Below are 19,369 nucleotides of genomic sequence, written 5' to 3' on the forward strand. Positions count from 1 at the left end.
GAAAAGTATATTAGCCTACATAAAATTCTGCTATATTATTTCTTTCCAACTTCATTCGAAACATTTTCTGTAATTCGCCCCCATTTGATCCGGCAGGCCTTTGTATTAAGAAGGCGCTTCTCCGATCGTCAGTTGTCCACGCTGTGACGTCAGCCGCGTCCTACTACCAGGCGAAACTAGTCTCTCATCACTTCAAAGCTGCTGCTTTTTCGAAACGAAACTCCTCATAAATTCGTTGAATCTGTTAGGTTTATTGCGTTTGTTGTGTGTGTGTGTCTATGACTTTACATGTGATTTGTTCATTTCATAAAGCTGGGAAACACTGAACTGTTGTTTCTCTACACAGGAACGAATTCCAGTTTGTGAAGTTACAGAAGACAAACCGGCAACTGTGGCTACCAACGACAAACTCAGCTCTGCACAGCAAGGTCAGTTGTATCTCTTTATTTGTAAATGGCGACTGTAGTTTGCATTCGTGATGGATCTTGGCGATTGTGTATTACGGATATAATTGATCTGTTTATGGCAGAGCTATAAATTATACAGAAGAGATACTGTAGTCATGTTGTAGATTTTTTCGGTGACGAAACTGTTCAACACAAAGTATATTACATTTATAAACCCGTAAAAATATTTTCGGATTTCATTAAATATTAACCACACATGAAACTTTTTTATATATATTTGAGAGCTTTTTTTTGCTGATTTATTTCGATTACATTTGTATTGGTTATCGTTTATTGAACCGTAATGCAGTTAGAAGTGGACTAGATTCCACAATATCCAATTTATTAGTAAACCCTTCAAATTAATGTACATGAAACTACATTTTTTGATGTTCATTAATTTGTGTGTGAAACTTGGTCTCTCAACCTATTGGAAGAGCTTAGATTGTGGGTGTGTGATGACTGGTTATTGAGGAAAATATTTAGAGAAAAAATATATATTTGGAGCAATAGGAGATAAATTGGGGGGGAGAGTGGAAAATATTGAAAGCTTTGTAACCCCTGCATTTCGCCATAAGTTTCTAGGGTTATCAAGGAGAGGATAAATAGATTGTTGGAGCAGTTAGCACGCATGATTAGAGGAGAAATTCTTATAGAATCATACTGGTTAGACCTTGAGGAAAACGTCAACGTAGGAGACCTAGAAGTAGACGATTGAAAGTAAATAAATAAGAATTAGAGTATTGGTTTGATTAATGTGACTCACTGAGTTACAGGGTCCACTAGGGATCCTTTTAATACGGTAATGAACCGTTCTTAAAAAGCAGTGAAATTTTACAAGGTAGGATGTGATATCGAATAAGTTTAATTCTGATCTACACAAGTAATCTTCAGGTCTCGTGTACCTGAACATGGTTCCCAAAAAGTATGTAAAAATGTCTCGGAAGTAAGTGTTGTTGTATCAGCCAGTGACGACTAGTCGAGTGTTTTGCCTAGTCATATAAAGCAGAAACTGCTGTCTGCAGTGGGCCACCTGTCTGTTAGAGGCTTTCAACTGCTCCTCTACCGTGGGAAGCCACTCGCTTTCTGCCTGCTCGCATTTCAAACACCTTGTAGCTTTTTCGTTATGTCTCTCTGGTTCTGTCGGCGAGTTGTTGACCACGTGACTGCGTTAATTATAGACCCAAACACGTTGTTTCTCACTTATTAATTACCTCGTTCCAGCAGGTGAAGTGAAACCCTCCTTCGCCCTTGATTACAGGGCGGCAACACTTTGCTCCCGTCTCTCACCAAAACATGCAATACAAATTTACGTGAGAGAAAATAAAATTGTTAATAGTATCTCGTTTAATATTCACATACCGAAACGTTTTGTCGATTAGAGATTATAGACCTGTAAGTACATTTATCTCTTTGAAACCGAAAGTTGCTTAATAATATTTAAATACTGAGTTCTTACCTCAAAGAAAACACAGCCTATAACCATTACAACGATCAGTTGGTTGATGCTGTTTAGGAATATAATCTCTGGCACATATTCGTAATTTTCTTCTTTCCCTCAGATAAATTCTGGGATTTTATTATAACAGAGGCCATAATTTCTTTGTTTCATATTTTTCATGTTCAACTTTAAATCGTCACCATTTGACACTATAACCAGTGTAGTTGAACAAGCGTACTCAAATAACCAAAAAAACAGTCTCTCGTTTCCGAATCAGATTATCTCACCGGTAACGTATTATAATTTATTTAGTGTTCTGTCTGACGACAGGTCCATATGAACAGGATCCTTCCATCCTTTTCTCGGACTGGGACCTGTTCATATACGTTCTTGGCAGATGATCCAGAAGTGGTTTGCCATTGCCTTCTTCTGTGTGTGAATGGAGTAATTGTTGGGATGCCACGGAGGAAAACTCCGTGTTGCCTAGACCACGGCCTTGCCCAACACAAGTTATAAATTCGGGCACCGCCGGCAATCGAATCCGAGACCCCAGGATTACAAGGCCAGCGTTCTAACCGCTAGACCACCTCATCTTATTATTTATTTAGTGTTCTGTCTGACGACAGGTCCATATGAACAGGATCCTTCCATCCTTTTCTCGGACTGGGACCTGTTCATATACGTTCTTGGCAGATGATCCAGAAGTGGTTTGCCATTGCCTTCTTCTGTGTGTGAATAGAGTAATTGTTGGGATGCCACGGAGGAAAACTCCGTGTTGCCTAGACCACGGCCTTGCCCAACACAAGTTATAAATTCGGGCACCGCCGGGAATCGAACCCGAGAGCCCAGGATTACAAGGCCAGCGTTCTAACCGCTAGACCGACGTATTCTATATTAGTCTTTCGATCGAACAACGTGACTGGCGTTCTTGTGGTTTTCCGCAGTTGTAAAAACAAGGAACAACGTTTGAGAACACGTTGAATAAACATCCTCATTCCCTTGATACATAATGCCAGCTGTTGATGTAACGTCGTCCAAGAACCTTCGAACAGCGAAACCTTTCGCTCATAAGGCTCTGCTCAGTGCTTGCAGCAGTCGGTGTGGTGAAACCACAAACATTTGAGCGTCATAGCGTGCGGACGTAATTCGCGCTGTGCCACTCCTTTGTTTAATTTTTTAAATATATAGCGTGGTGTGGAGGCAATTACCCGGGATGCTGTGTGCATTCGTCTCTCCTTTTTTATGCTATCTGCATCAAGCTCTGGTCTCCACAGCCAAATTTATTCTGTTGGCCAACGTGCTCGACACATTAGCTTCATTGCTTAATTCCATCCAGTCCGCTCGGGTGTTATTCCATTTGAACGTTGTCGTCTTCATCGTCATCACCATTACGATTTTATCTGTGGTTTTAGATTCGGTGTGTGTAAAATAACGTTCTAGAGGAATCCTACAATACAATATTAGCCTGGTTTAGCTTCATATTGAAGGCTGTGGTTTAGAGGTTAGTCGGCCTACTGTTTATTCGTATACTTATGAGGTCCGAAGTTCGAATCCGAGATTTAAAATTGGCAGTTTCAAAAGAGGTATCCTGAGTTGTACTACGTTTATCAAAGCAGGTGGTAGAAAATAACACAAGTAAAACACAAACGTTTCCTTTGGCATCTTTTTTGTGTAATTACTCTATTAATAATCTCTTCTTGTTTGTATTAAATCTGTCTATATTGTCTCAGGTTTCAGTCTGGGAAAAATCTTTATATTGAGCTTCTGTCTGCGAATTTCGTATTGTCTATGCTGTAAGATAGTGATAATCCAGTATTTTCAATAAATTAGTATTCCTTTTTATCGTCGGGTTAGGTTAGGTTTAAATATCTGATTTGTAATTCCTAATATTTTGTTAGAGTTTCCAGTTTCTACGTTATATGTTTCTCCTTTCTAAGTCATTATGAAGATTAAAATATACAGAACAATAATTTTGCCTGTTGTTTTCTATGAGTGCGAAACATGGTCTCTCACTCTGACTGAGGAACACAGATTGCAGGTGTTTGAGAATCGGGTGTTGAGGAGGATATTTGGGCCTAGGAGAGAAGTCGATGGGGCGTGGAGAAAACTGCATAATGATGAGCTTAAAAATCTGTACTCCTCTCCCAGTATTGTCAGGGTGATTAAGTCGAGAAGAATGAGATGGGCTGGGCATGTAGCGCGCATGGATGGGACAAGAGGTGTGCACCAGATATTGGTTAGGAAGCCTGAGGGGAAGAGACCTCTGGGGAGACCTAGACGTAGATGGGAGGATAATCTCAGGCGGGATCTATGGGAGATAGGAGTTGAAGGAGACTGGATTTTGTTGGCCCAGGACAGGGTCCGGTGGAGGGCTTTGGTTAATTCAGTGATGAACCTTCGGGTTCGGTAAGCCATCTGGTTGGTTGGGTCCACTATTTGGGAAGCCTGAGGGGAAGAGACCGCTGGGGAGACCTAGACGTAGATGGGAGGATAATCTCAGGCGGGATCTATGGGAGATAGGAGTTGAAGGAGACTGGATTTTGTTGGCCCAGGACAGGGTCCGGTGGAGGGCTTTGGTTAATTCAGTGATGAACCTTCGGGTTCGGTAAGCCATCTGGTTGGTTGGGTCCACTATTTGGGAAGCCTGAGGGGAAGAGACCGCTGGGGAGACCTAGACGTAGATGGGAGGATAATCTCAGGCGGGATCTATGGGAAATAGGAGTTGAAGGAGACTGGATTTTGTTGGCTCAGGACAGGGCTTTGGTTAGTTCGGTGATGAACCTTCGGGTTACGCAAGCCATCTAGTTAGTTAGTTAGTCATAGGTTATTATGTCCCAAACTGGAATCTGTTTTTACATAGATGAGAAGGTACTGGTAAGGAAACCCCAGAATCCTGACATTGCAATGGTGCAGAAACCTAAAGGAAACTGTCACAACTGATAGCAAAGCAGCACACGCGGTCATCAGCATCGCCAGGAGACAACGTCTTAAGATGACGAGTCACACACACATTTGCGGTTATTGCAAGCAATAAATGGAACTTTAAAGTTTCTTATGAAAATTACACTCTTTATAAACATGTTTATAAAGTATAATAATATAGTTTCCTTCTTTAAATTTATATCTATTTATTACCTTGATCTTTCATTTAAATGTACAAACTGAGGTTCCATAAAACAGCGTCTTTTGCCTAGATAAACTCCTTTATTTTTTTTATTTTTTTTACAGAAATTAAAATTTATGATAGCTAAATACTCTCTACAGTTATATATTTTCTGTATACCGTTATTTTATCCAACATTAGGCATATTGTTTGTTTTTTTATATTATGTGACTGTCATGTGTAGTAGAGTTTGTTTGATGTTTTATATTTTATTGGAATGCGTTGATGTATATCGTTATTATTTTCAAAATTAATGGAATATGTTCTATGGTCTGGTCATTGCCCGGCCCGAGGAGTGAGGCCATTGTTGTAAAGAACACGTGCTGCACTCTATGTATAGACCTCCACAACTAGCAAGCAGCTCATTAAATCGTCACAAATTCTGTGTAAAAGTTCGTTTGTCAATGGAGACTTAGCAGCAGTTGCCAAGGGAACGCGAGCCTTTGTTCACACAGTCACGACTCAGCGGAGCATTCATTTGGAAAACTGTGATGAATGGTGTTCAACACTGTGCGCAATGTTTGCTGTGCGCTGTCATTTCAGAAGATTTCCAAATCGAACGTTCGCTGTTCGTTGTGCTGTGGCCATCTGCATAATTTTGTGGTACTAGGATTTGACAGAACACGGGATTTCAGTCAGAGAAACCGAAATGAAACATTAACAGAGGTTATTGTGTGTCAACGGGAGACCTTCGGGCTTGTGTGCGATGTAGGAACTCTTGGACTAACTGGTGTAGCACTTGGTATTATCAGCTCTAAAAAAAATTAAATGAATTTTACCAGATCATTCAGGTTAAACCGCAGATTAAATGAACACAGTTCAGGACCGGTGGTTGATATATGATATACGTATGTATATCAGTGTCAAATATTATATAGAAATAAATAATTTTCTTTCTTAAAATATATTCGACAAGACCAAGAAATTGAATATCGGAAAAGATAAAAATTTAAATATCAGTACAAATCTTATCACGAGAAATTCAGAAGCCAGGGAGCGGTGTCTGGTGTACATACAACACGGGTGAACAGACTGGACGTTAGAATAAGTTATAAAGTTCATGACCGTATTTATAACAGCCCGTCACTCAACGATCCAGGTAAATCGTGCCCACATCAACATACTTTAATATTATCCTTCCATCTTTGAATAGATCTCTCATGTGGTGTGTTCCTATCTCGTTTTCGGCTAAAATTTTACATGCGTTTCCAATTTCTCCGATAGGAGTCCATTGAACAGGAGGCTGGGTGGGCCCAACAGCCGGTCTGGACGCAGAGGACAGGAAATATATTTTGCCCCTGTCGGGGATCAAATGCTGGTCTTCATTCCTTAGATATTATACCGGTTCAATATTTACTGATTTCAGATTTTGTTTTCAGATTCCTCTCTCTCTCTTTAGTGTTCTGTGTGACGACAGGTCCATATGAACAGGATCCTTCCATCCTTTTCTCGGACTGGGACCTGTTCATATACGTTCTTGGCAGATGATCCAGAAGTGGTTTGCCATTGCCTTCTTCTGTGTGTGAATGGAGTAATTGTTGGGATGCCACGGAGGAAAACTCCGTGTTGCCTAGACCACGGCCTTGCCCTACACAAGTTATAAATTCGGGCACCGTCGGGAATCGAACCCGAGACCCCAGGATTACAAGGCCAGCGTTCTAACCGCTGGACCACCGTGGCACCAGATTCCCTTAGTCTTTGTTATCTCCGTAGCAACTGTATTGAATAGTTATTGGTGAACTGGGAAACGTTAAAATACATTCTCATGGCGAAAATTTGTACGAGCCCACATTATGAGCAAAGTAAAAAATTTGGCGTCATGTTATTAAAATCAAACTCGAACTGAAGGTTTCGATGTTGGGGCCTGGATTCAATAAGGTGTAGAGAGAACCCAGTGGCGGTATTTCTTTAACACGGCTATGAATCATCGGCTTCCATATTTCTTGGCCTCTTAAGCAACTATCAGTTTGTCATGGAAGACTTGTGCGATGAATTTCACCTCAAGAGTGTAGTTTACGCTTCAAAAAAGAAACACATCTGAAAAGTTTTATAAAGTTCAGTGCCGGTATTGTTGTGTGCCTCAGAAAGTGGGGCTCTGACTCCGGAACAAAAGAGGAGAATTGAAGTAGCTGAGAGCAGAAGCAGGCTCTAAGCTCGCAGACAGGAAATGTAATGAAGACATAAGACAGAAGTCACATGTGCACTCACTGTTATCAAGTCAATAAGTACCAGGAAGAGGACGAGTGGTATGACCACTTGAGAAGAATGAAGGCAACCCGAATTGCAAAGACGAAGTTGAAATAAGACCAGACGAACGACCACCAATGACTTGAAAATGATAGTTTACATTGAAGCAGAACTGTAAAGATGATGATAATGAGAGTATGAAGACTTCTGTCTTCTGGGTTGTTGCGCTGTGTAGTCTGGTCGATGTTAACCAACGTTTCGGAGGTTATTCTGCCTCCATCATCAGGGCGATGAGTATGAAGACTTCTGTCTTCTGGGTTGTTGCGCTGTGTAGTCTGGTCGATGTTTACCGACGTTTCAGAGGTCATACTGCCTCCATCATCAGGGCGATGAGTATGAAGATTTCTGTCTTCTGGGTTGTTGCGCTGTGTAGTCTGGTCGATGTTTACCGACGTTTCAGAGGTCATACTGCCTCCATCATCAGGGCGATGAGTATGAAGATTTCTGTCTTCTGGGTTGTTGCGCTGTGTAGTCTGGTCGATGTTTACCGACGTTTCAGAGGTCATACTGCCTCCATCATCAGGGCGATGAGTATGAAGATTTCTGTCTTCTGGGTTGTTGCGCTGTGTAGTCTGGTAGATGTTTACCGACGTTTCAGAGGTCATACTGCCTCCATCATCAGGGCGATGAGTATGAAGACTTCTGTCTTCTGGGTTGTTGCGCTGTGTAGTCTGGTCGATGTTAACCAACGTTTCAGAGGTCATACTGCCTCCATCATCAGGGCGATGAGTATGAAGATTTCTGTCTTCTGGGTTGTTGCGCTGTGTAGTCTGGTCGATGTTTACCGACGTTTCAGAGGTCATACTGCCTCCATCATCAGGGCGATGAGTATGAAGATTTCTGTCTTCTGGGTTGTTGCGCTGTGTAGTCTGGTCGATGTTAACTAACGTTTCGGAGGTCATACTGCCTCCATCATTAGGGCGATGAGTATGAAGATTTCTGTCTTCTGGGTTGTTGCGCCGTGTAATCTGGTAGATTTTCACCAACGTTTCGGAGGTTATACTGCCTCCGTCATCAGGGCGTTGGTAAACATCGACCAGACTACACAGCGCAACAACCCAGAAGACAGAAATCTCCATACTCATCGCTGTGAAAACCTCAAATCATACGTAATGAGAGTAGTTTACAATCGGATATGCGTAAGGCCATTTGTCATCAGCTTTATATGCGTTTCTAAAATTAATAAATAGCATTCGCAGCGTTATTTCGTCCGTCATGTCTATCTGTCGAATTGTAAGTTACATCCCAGATTACTGAAGCGATTCTCATGAAACTTGGTATTATTTGTTTTCATTTTTGTCTCACTATGATGAAACACGATGCGTGAGGTCTATTTTAGTTTATTTTAAGGATCTCTTAGTGTAAGGTGTGAGCTTTATTAATATGGATAAAGATGGGGTTCAGTGATGAACTTTTGTCAATCGTTTGGCTACGTAAATGGTTAGGGATTTGACCAAATGAGCGACAGTCAGCTTTGCACCCGAAGGATTTATCGTCATCATTTTTATTCCCTACACAACAAAAAAGAGAAATTTATGCTTTCAGCGAGGAGAGTGCACTAAGACAGCTAGGCGCATCATTGTAAAAAATGCCATGCAGATTTTTTTTTAAAAAAATTGTTGTCTCTTTTGAGGAAGTGTTTATATTGATTATAAGCATGCAGTTTAGTTTTGCTTACAATTTTGTTTTCTTTGTTTTAAATTTGTTTTATGTTTTCTCGTGCGGTTGTTGAGTCAGTTAAAATAAAGAATTGGAGTGAATTGAATTATGCGTTAAATCGAGTTTCGTTTCTTCAGACCCGCCCTAGGAAGTTGTGGCTTACCAAGGCAGAAGGGAGGTGATGAACTGAATAAGGTCTCGCCTTTTTTTAATCGAAGGGATGTTTACTTGTGGCTTCAGCTGGTCGGACGGATTGTCACACTTGTTGGATGAGATGCAGTCGTAGGAGTAACCGAGATCTGGCAGCCTTCCAAAATGTCTTCATTTCTACTGCCCTTCGCGCCACTACCAGAGATATTTGACGTGTTTTCTAGTATATCTCACCATCGCATTTTACTGCATAATTTCTTAATACATTTTTCTTATTTGGGATTTTATCTACAACGTATCCTTTCATATGTCTGTAAGTAACGTCCTGTATAAATTACTCTATAAACCATCGTCACTCGTATCGTAGTTACAGCACAAAAATCCGGAATATCGACAACTAATGTTGTTAAAATTGTCAATAATTTCCACGGACGTAGGTTCAAATTTAGCCTGAAAGCGACCGTCACCTGTGTTGTTAAGCCCTGTAGTCTAATGACAGAAGTTTATAGACGTTTTAGAGGTACTTGTTTCCTCCATCATCAGGGCGATGAGTAGATGACCTCCGAAACGTCGGTAAACCTCTACCAAACTACACGGTCCAACAAATCAGAAGACTGCTCATACTGGCGGCCTTGAGAACCTACTATTTCACCTACTTATAACCTATTTCAACGTTGTAAATGACTATTACTGTTGAGGTAGGAAGTATCAAACTTTTACTTGACAGACGGTGGTTCGTATATTATTTAATGACGACATATTAGCTGCAGAAGTTAATTCAGCATCGAAGTTTTTGAGATGTTGACCACTCTTGGTTAACTTGGATGAATTTAGGGGGAGGGGGGGTTTGCGACCGTTGTCTATTCTGAAGTACTAACAAGGCATTGGCCTGGAAACCTCTTTATTTTTCAGCCTGGATTATCGGTGTCCCGGTTGAGATCTGAACCGGGTAACCCTTTAAAAAGTCACCGCTTGAACCAACCTGTTCTGGCGACAAATTGTATTACGATAAATGAATTATGTGTAATATTTTCAGTTTATAATGTGACTAAACTGTCTTTTGTATTTATTTATTAAAAATACACCAACGGTAATAAGTTCTTTAGAAGTGATTTTATCAAGGAGGTCGAAATGTCGACTGTGGTCTTGTAGGTCGAGATAGCGTGATTTCTTGTAGCTGATTTCTGGCGTCTGTTACGAAGGTCTGCCTGCATTTACCCTGAAGACGCGTGTTATGCATTATTTAGAAACGCTGGTAACCATCTTCAAGACTACATGGCTTCACAACCCTAAAGACCACAACTGACAAGTTATTTAAGACATTTAAGGTTAATTTCACTCAAATTTGGTAGAGAAATAAATGTACCTCTCAAACAATATGAATATCTCTCTTTTTCCGCTTTAACTTTTTAAAGTGATACATGTCACAACTCCAAAACGTGTCCACAAAGGACAAAAATAAAAGACTATTTTATCAGTCAGTAAAAGTTTGTATCATAGCAGCGGTGCCCCTGACAACATGGAAGAGAGTCGGGCTACCAGCCGTGTAAGGCTGGTAGCCCGAGAAGAATTTATTATACTTAGTGGCAGTGAAAGCTTCATATGGGAGAGTGTCGTCATGTTATGTGGCGTTGCATATCCTGGCGGTTTTTAGTACGAACAAAACATGTGCACGCGTATGTATTCACAGATCAGATGGCTCAGTTAAATTCCATAGCTCGGCTTTTCTGTGTCAAACAGATGTCTGTTGCAAGAGGGAATAAACCTTCTCAGCTCTCCCTCCTTCCTCTTTCTCTCTTCTTTTCTTCCCTTCGTCATTCTCACGTTTGTTTCCTCTTTTCTTTCTTTCTGTTTCCTTTTTCATTGTCTTTCTTCTTTGATGTCTGTCTTAAATCTGTGTTTCCTTTGTAATTCTTCCGGTTCTTTTCCTCTGTCGTTCCGTCCATTCTCTTTCGCTCTTATTCATCATTCTCCCTTTCTTCCCTTGCACAGTAATGCATGTTACTAGTGATGTCGACTTCAGTGTCTCTTCATGGAACTTGATAGATTTTTTCGCTAACTAGTTGGTAAACCGGTAGACCTATTGCTACAACCTTGTATTCGGCAACTATCCAAATATAATGATTGATATTTTACGTTGTTTTCCTCAGTCTGCCCATACAAGTTCTGCGACTAACATTATGTAGGTCACTAAAACTTCCATCCAAATTCTTATCTATGCTTCATTCAAAAGTATCTTCCCATCAGTTAATCCGGTTTCATGTAGAGCCTGTGCGGTTTAAAGAGTAGTTAAATTATTTAAGGATGATAAAATTTGTCTTCTGATAGGTAATAGGGTAATATGATTTAATATTTATATTATTTAAATAATTGCGTTTGAATTATGAACGTATATATTCTGATAGTAGTAGTGACTATTAGATACGTCAGAAAACTCTTTGAGACGTCCAGAAAGGGCCACCCTCTGCATAGATATTATGGTGACATTTAAATGACGTAGTATTTGCACTAACCGCTTTAAGTGTCTACACCAAATTTCTCACAGAATAAAGTGACTACAAATGGCATTGTTTACTTTAAAGACACACACTGTTATTTTTCTGATTTTCATTATTTTAATCCAACCAGGATTTAAGTACACATATCATTAAGCGTAAGTAATTCATGTTCTGAGAAATGCGTGACGCCTCTGTTGACTCATAAAACAGCCTCTTGGGATCACTTAATTTGCAGAAAACCCCCGTAAGCGTCCATAACGTTTTTCGCAGACCTGCACGTATAACAGGCAGGTAACTAAATTAGTCACTAATATTCTACTGCAAGACGTGGCTAATGGATATTGCTGCTTAAAACGTAGTCGTGGATTTTCGTTCTCCTTCGTCGAATGTATTTCTGCCTCCGAAGTTTGGTTTAACTGAGCGGAGAAATTCAAACACGAATTCACATCTTCAACGCCACACGACTCACTCATGAATCAAAGTACAATGTTACTCAAATAAAAAATAATAACGCTATAATTTGTTTAGAAATAATTGTCTTGTCATAATTTCCCTAAAAAAACACAGTGACTATAATATGTAGGTCTAACGTTATAATTTTACTGATATTAGTTTGAAATCTGCTACTGGAATGTAAGAACATTGATTAAGGCATTGAAGCCGATGTTCGTCTTAATAATATTTAGAAATCATGTCTGTGTCCCGAATAAAACGGAACTCATTGCAAAAATTAGCCGATTATGCTTTTTATTAGAATAAATGTTAATCAGTCTGAAAATGACACTGTGGGAAAAATGCTGAATTGTTCATTAATGAAGCAGGTGGGGCATAAGTTTCCGCTAGACTTTAAAGGTTAAAGGGCACTTGAGAGAAAACTCCCAGAGGTTCATTAAGACGTGCGAGAGATGCTGCCTTAATAGAGGAATGGAGAAACCTGCATAGTAAGTAGATTTCTGTATTCTGGGTTGTTGCGCCGTGTAGTCTGGTAGAAGTTTACCGACGTTTCAGAGGTCCATGGTGCCTCCATCATCAGGGCGATCTTTACAGAACTTATTGTTGTTAAAGGTTCAAAATAGATTACTTATCGATCTAGTTCAGACACTCGTGAGACTGGGTACTCTGAAACTTAACTTTGGTAAGGTAACGCTCTGTTGTGACCCAGGCTTAAAAGGAGTGGTGCAGCTGGTATCTGGTGCCGAATCGAAACCTCTTGTTCCATCAAGAGGTTGGTTTTGTGCCCCATTCAAGGAAAGAACATTCAGTTATTCGTCTTCTTGTGGTTGGAAGAGTTATCCAAACTGTAAGTCACCCACTCCGGTTTCAAAAATTCTATATTCTCTTCAGGGAGAGAGAAAGAATTTTTTATGAATTAATTTCTGTACGTTTGGATGCGCTTTGTGAACTGGCAGTGGCGTGGTCATACATTCTTAGGATGATAAGCCAGGGTAGATTGGCAGGTTATGTAGCATACGTAGGAGCGATGAGAATGTAATACTGTATTTTATTTCTGAACTTAAATAGAAGAGACTATTTAGTAGATAGGATGCTAATATTGAAGTAAAGAAGTAATCATTGCTTACCCTGCCTCTCCAAAGTGAAGTAACATGTATCCATTTATTTAATTTGGCAAAAGCACCAGTTTTATTTCTTTACCCCGGAAACGCCCCGTGTAATGATGTGTTGCACTTTATTATAATGAGGAACCAAGCTCAGTGGGCGTTATAAATGTGTGGCAAGGGGTTAGTGCAGAGAGAGCTGGAGACGCTTCTCTGTATAATGGCCAACAGCGAAACATGGAATTACTAACTCAGAGAAACAGAGTCCTTCTCGAGAAGATTACAGTATGGGGAATGGAGGTATAGTTCCATTCAATTTTGGTCTCGGGACTAGGTGAACGAAAGCGATAGATTCACGTTCAGGTAAATTTACCCGAATTTATAACTTGTGTTGGGCAAGGCCGTGGTCTAGGCAACTCGGAGTTTTCCTCCGTGGCATCCCAACAATTACTCCATTCACACACAGAAGAAGGCAATGGCAAACCACTTCTGGATCATCTGCCAAGAACGTATATGAACAGGTCCCAGTCCGAGAAAAGGATGGAAGGATCCTGTTCATATGGACCTGTCGTCAGACAGAACACTAAATAAATAAAATAAAAACCAGACTGTAAAGCGTAACATCCCAGAAAAGTAATCTCTATTACTCGTCGCCATTATCATCTGAATTTTCTTTTACGTTTCTAGTTTGTCGTTCATATTTCGGTATTGGTACTTCGGAAATGGTTCTGTTCCGTACGAAGTGAATTGGCCTGGTTTCGGATAGTGTTTGTGTGGCATTTGTTATTGACAATTATTAATTTTTCTTACCTGTAATTTCGATTTTATTTAGGAAACTTTGAGTAACTGCGTAATGTCCAGGGAAGACTAAGGAGTTTGAGACTATGTACACTGGTCACGGTTAAGTGTAAACATGTAGAACCACACTCCATTTTCTAATTATGTCATCCTTTCGGTGTCTGTCTGTCTCCGGTGTAAGCAATTTCGTCCAATTTTACTTACTGTTCCCCCCCCCCCCCGTCTGTTTGTCTATGCTCATCGTATGTAATTAAATAAGCTAGACGGCGCACTGTAGCTACGAATGCCAATTCACTAAATTGGTTTACATGACGTGAGTGAGGGAGCGATCCTCTGAAATAAGTTGATTATTATATTAAACTTATGTAGCACTCAGAGTGAAGTAAAGTCGCAGAAGAATTCTTTTCCAACGAAATTTTTTAATTTTAGACAATTTCTAGCAAGAGTTGTTTCTGAAACGTCAGAAAACAGCCCAGATAGCCCCAAAAATTACCCTGCCTTGTGTAGCATTCGAAGTTTTATTACAGCGTTCACTTTAACCCACCACTGGAGCCTATCCTGAGACATTATAATATTATCTTACCATCTATTGCTAGGTCTCCCAAGTGATCATTTTTTTTTCAGTTTTGTTTATATAAAATGTATATATGCCTGCTCTTGCTTATTTGCAGTAAACATAGCTAATTATTTCTTAGATAATTTGGTAGAATTAAAATGTTTTTAGAACGACGTAAACAAATAAACATCACGTTCACAAAGATATTGAAAACATTAAATTAGTTAAATACTTATTGTGCAGTTCAGATTTTTTTATTTTCGTTTTTAATATGGCTGTCTTCTGAGTTGATACATAGGCCTGCAACCCAAAATACATCCATCATCGTACTCGCCGTTGTGAGAAACTCAAATTCTAATTATATTGCCTTCTAGCTTTCTAAAAACGTAAATATTAAAATATATGAAATTGTATTTGCACTTGTTGTGTAAGTGTGGAACACGGACTCAGAGGAAGACAACATACATTTATGGTGTAAAGAACGGGGTTACCAGAGAATATTTGTAGCTTAAGGGGAAGATATGAATAAATCTATAAAATATAGCATTATGACGAATTTATTCGACAAGTAAAACATGTCTTTAACATGTTGAAAATAATACAGAAAGATATATATTTCGGTAGTTGAGTAACGCCATGAATAAGAGCGAGAATCTGATAGTCGCTGAGTTAGTCAAAGACATTTTGCTGCATTTTTATCCGATCCGAAGATCCATTTCCGTATCCACACGAACTCGTATTAGTAAAACTTTCCGGAACGCAGGTGTTGTTCTTCGAGTATTATAAAGCCATAAATATTCGATTAAACGCCAACATCTGTATCGTAGCCTTTTCCTAGCAGTCGGATAGAAGTTATAAGTCGTAAATCTAGCCTGTGTTTGAAAGTATACGATTCACTGCGTCGACCCATTCATCCACGTAGACATAGAGACAGGTTTTATCGACCTCCTTTCATGAAACATTTTTCCGTCGTCTTCTCTCTGGTGGTGACGTTCACATTATAACTTACTGACTCATTGACCGAGTCTGTTCTGGGCCGTGCCGAGTGGTTTGTCGTCCGTCAGCATCCTTACCGCGGACACACTACTTCGCGCCCAGATCGGTTCGTGTGGATTTTGTGGTGTACAAAGTGGCATTGGGACGTGTTTCTCTCCGAGTTATTTGGTTTTATCCTGTCAACATCACCCCACCGTTGCTCCATATACACTCAGATATCCGGGTGATTTATAACGAGCCCGTTAGTAACCCAGGTCCACAAATACATAGTTTCGCCCCATTGCAACAACAACAACTGCATGTTCTGAGTCTGTTGATTTGTCTGTCTGCTCTTTTGAATTACCACTATTTTGATGCAATTCCAGACAAACGAACTAACAAACAAACAAGAAATAAAGGCCCTCTGAATCTTGAAGATCTTTTGACCGGCGAGGCCCCCCCTGAGAGATGTCACAGTTGCTAAAATACTTTAAGTCCAGAAATTAGTTCGGGCCCAAAATGTTTTTAAACACTTCTAAAACATGACAACAGGGTTTCATTTTGGATATATTTACCAGTGTTATAAAACTTCCGTTCCTGTAAAAAAAAAAGGTGAAACATTCCAGTTTGTGTAATCATATGCGACGGACCGAACGAGTGGAGTTCGAGTTACGGCAGAGGCAATGATTTTTTTTTTCTCTGGACCACTGGCTTAGGCGCCCACCGAGAAATCTTGACCGAAACTTAAAGCTAACATCTCACTTTAATCTAGTTTTGAAGTGGTTCCTCCAGGTTCTTGTACTTTGATGAAGTATATTATATTAGGATATATCAAATACTACTGTTATAACTGTTTTGTCTCTTACCATCGAAATTAGCGTCAATCATACATTATATTTTGTAAATAATTGATTACTAATTCAAACCCGGATATTAAATTAATCATGCTTGGTGTTACGAAGGTGTCTGGTTCAAATCTCCACCCGGAGACCGTCTATCCTCACAGGGTTTTTGTGGTTTTTAGCTCAGTCCGTCGAGACAATTGCCCGGAGTGCAACTTAAATTATTCCAATGTCATTAATTAACCTGTCATTTAGTTCAGCAACTGGCGACTTCGTTAAATAAACCACAAATAATCAACACACACTTTGAGTTACGCTATAAATTGTAAGCCATCCGTCTACGTATTCATCGGTAAGGACTACCTGGTTTATTGGCATTTTCTAATAGAAACCCAATGCAATAATTTGGACCTCTCTGTACATTGAGTACTGCTATTTAATATGTCGTAAATATAATTTAGATTGTATTTTGGAAGTGAGTTCTAGTCTTTAGTGAAAATGTTGTGAATTGTTTTCCTTCAAGATAATAAACCGATTTTTGAAACATTGCCTTCTGGTAGGATAAAACTATATTTCCTTCAGTTTCCGCCGTGGTATTTCACATTTCATCCGACACAAAATGTATTCTACAGTTTATGTAACATAGTTAAACAACCGACTAATCAGTCAATCTTTCACTTAGTACGGTTGATAGCTTCCCGAGAAATGTTTTCATTATCTAAGATAACGATGGACTACGAATGTAGCTTAGTGGATTTATCTCTAGTCTGGGAATGCGTGGAGTGTCTTCACTGTTAACACACTAGGTTCTGGAGCTTTTCGTCTACCTACTCAATGATTGTCTTAGGTTCTTTATGTAGGCTCTCTGCTTCTGTGAAAAGGCTGTAATTATTTCTTTCATTAAAATATATTTTATATGCCAGCTTTTTGAATTTAAAAATTTAATGCTCTTTAATATTGCCTTCGAGGAACTGTAGGAATTAATTTCATTTTACATCAAAATCCATTCATAACGCAGTAAACAGTAGATTGTTACGATCGGTATCCTAGCAACCAGAGCCTCTAGTTGCCATGCCCACGGACGACGTTCGGTGGATATTTGATCTTTTGTTGCGTTTTATTGCTACGTGCGTGCGTGGCTTGGGGGTGTACCGTAAAGCTTTAAGTTAACGGAGATAAACATCAAGATTCTGCTTATATATAGATTATCATTGGCATTCCTCCTTGAGAGATTCTACTGAATATCGTAAGCGTTTCTCTACTTAAATCCACACGGACCACGATGTTTTAAGCCACCAAGAAATTTAAGGGATTGTCTCTTTATTTCTGTTTATTGCCGAATTTTCTTCGTTATTTCTTACGCCCTTCTTTCTTAACAGATTTTATTCTTTATTACATTCTTAATTCTTTTAAATCTCTCTCTCATTCTGGGCATAATTTCAAATACTTTGGTTTTGTGAGAATTCAGGTTCTAAAGGCGGTGAATATGAAGATGACCGTCTTCTGGGATACCGCGCCGTTCAGTCTGGTAGACGTTTACCGACATTTCAGAGGTGCCTGCTGCCTCCATTATCAGTATAATTGCCTTACAGTCAAGCACCACTGAAACGTCGTCGGACTTCTACCAGACTATACGACGCAATATCCAAGAAGATAATTATCATTATTGTACTTTGTGTTTCTATTAGGTGTAATTAGAATCCTACAGCGCTTATATCCAGCTGGTAGTCACCGTCTGATATATGCGCCCTTTTTATGTTCTGACTATGCAAGTTGACATGTTCAATTGCAATGAAACTTTCCAAGAGAAAAATGTAATATAACTTTCAATAGGATACTGAATCCGAGCCTGGACTATTATTCTGTTTTCTGATTTTGTTCCGTTTTCGTGACAGATCGCCTTCCTGCCGATACAGAGGAAGAACCTCAATATTTCTTTATTCTTTGTTTAATGACGGCTCACAAATGTATTGTGTAGCGTGTAGAATGAATGAGAAATGACGATGAACATACTTGATGAATTATACAGGATGTAGAAGGAAGTCTTTATGGTACATTTTAATGCAGTGTCCTACCTCTTGGCAGAGACAAACTCTTAGGAATAACGAGATTAGAAATCGGAGTAACCCGAATAAATTCCAACCGAAACACCACAGTATTGCATGTAATGGTTTAGTTAACATTTGTTTTAAATAGGTTCAGAACAGATTATGTCAGTAGAACAGCTGTTATGGGAACCACTAAATGTTCTGTTCGTTCCGGAGACGAATCCAGGATTTCGTGCTCAACATTTTTTTGATTCCGTGGTGGATTCACCTTCGTTTCGACCTGATGATGGAAGCAGCAAGAACCTCTGAAATGTCTATTAGTTTCTACCAGACTACACAGCGTAACATCCCAGAATATAACCATTTTCATACTCAACGCCGCGATAACTTGAAACAACATTGAATGTGATAACAAAGTACAATTGATCTAGAAGAGGATAACTTTCCAATATTTAATGGACATCTGACGAAGAATTGCATTTACATTTAAATTTATATCGACTAAACACCTGAAGATGGTTCATTGAAAACCGAAACATGTCGTGAAAAAGATGATGCTCTAATTGTAAATCGAACATTTCGATAGAAAGAGCGTCATTTTAATATATTTTAATATATTTTAAATATTTTAAATATTAAATGTTAATTATAGTAATAATATTTTAATATTTTAAATATTAAATGTTAATTATAGTAATAATATTTTGATATTTTAATATTTAATAAAATATTTTATTGTGATTAGACAACAGTTGAAATCTAATTTAGAATTCGAATGACATTGTAATGCGAATGGTTCACCTATACCTTTGAAATGTAAGTCAGAAAATTAATTTAGTTACAACCGATTCGTAAGAAGCGCTCTGTTTCTTTACGCTTGTGGCACGATCGGCAGTGTGGAGAGGCGTGCAGAAATTGTCTCTTCAGATTCCTGACAAAAACGCGATGAATCTCGCGTGTTCAAGCGATAAGTTAGACTATAGGTCTCGC

At 39.2% G+C, this 19,369-nt stretch overlaps 1 protein-coding gene across 1 annotated transcript in view; it reads left to right on the forward strand.

The window, feature by feature from the left end:
• Positions 1-231: 231 nt before the first annotated feature.
• Positions 232-19,369, forward strand: part of LOC110834670 (uncharacterized) — a 212,747-nt gene continuing 193,609 nt past the window's right edge. The window contains exon 1 of the mRNA XM_022074076.2: positions 232-428. The gene's annotated coding sequence lies outside the window, so the exon portion shown is untranslated. The remainder of the gene's footprint in view (positions 429-19,369) is intronic.

This window comes from Zootermopsis nevadensis, unplaced genomic scaffold (assembly GCF_977971745.1).
Source record: "Zootermopsis nevadensis isolate Lab colony 2312 unplaced genomic scaffold, Znev_1.0 Znev_ptg000007l, whole genome shotgun sequence".
In the NCBI taxonomy this organism is placed as follows: domain Eukaryota; kingdom Metazoa; phylum Arthropoda; class Insecta; order Blattodea; family Termopsidae; genus Zootermopsis; species Zootermopsis nevadensis.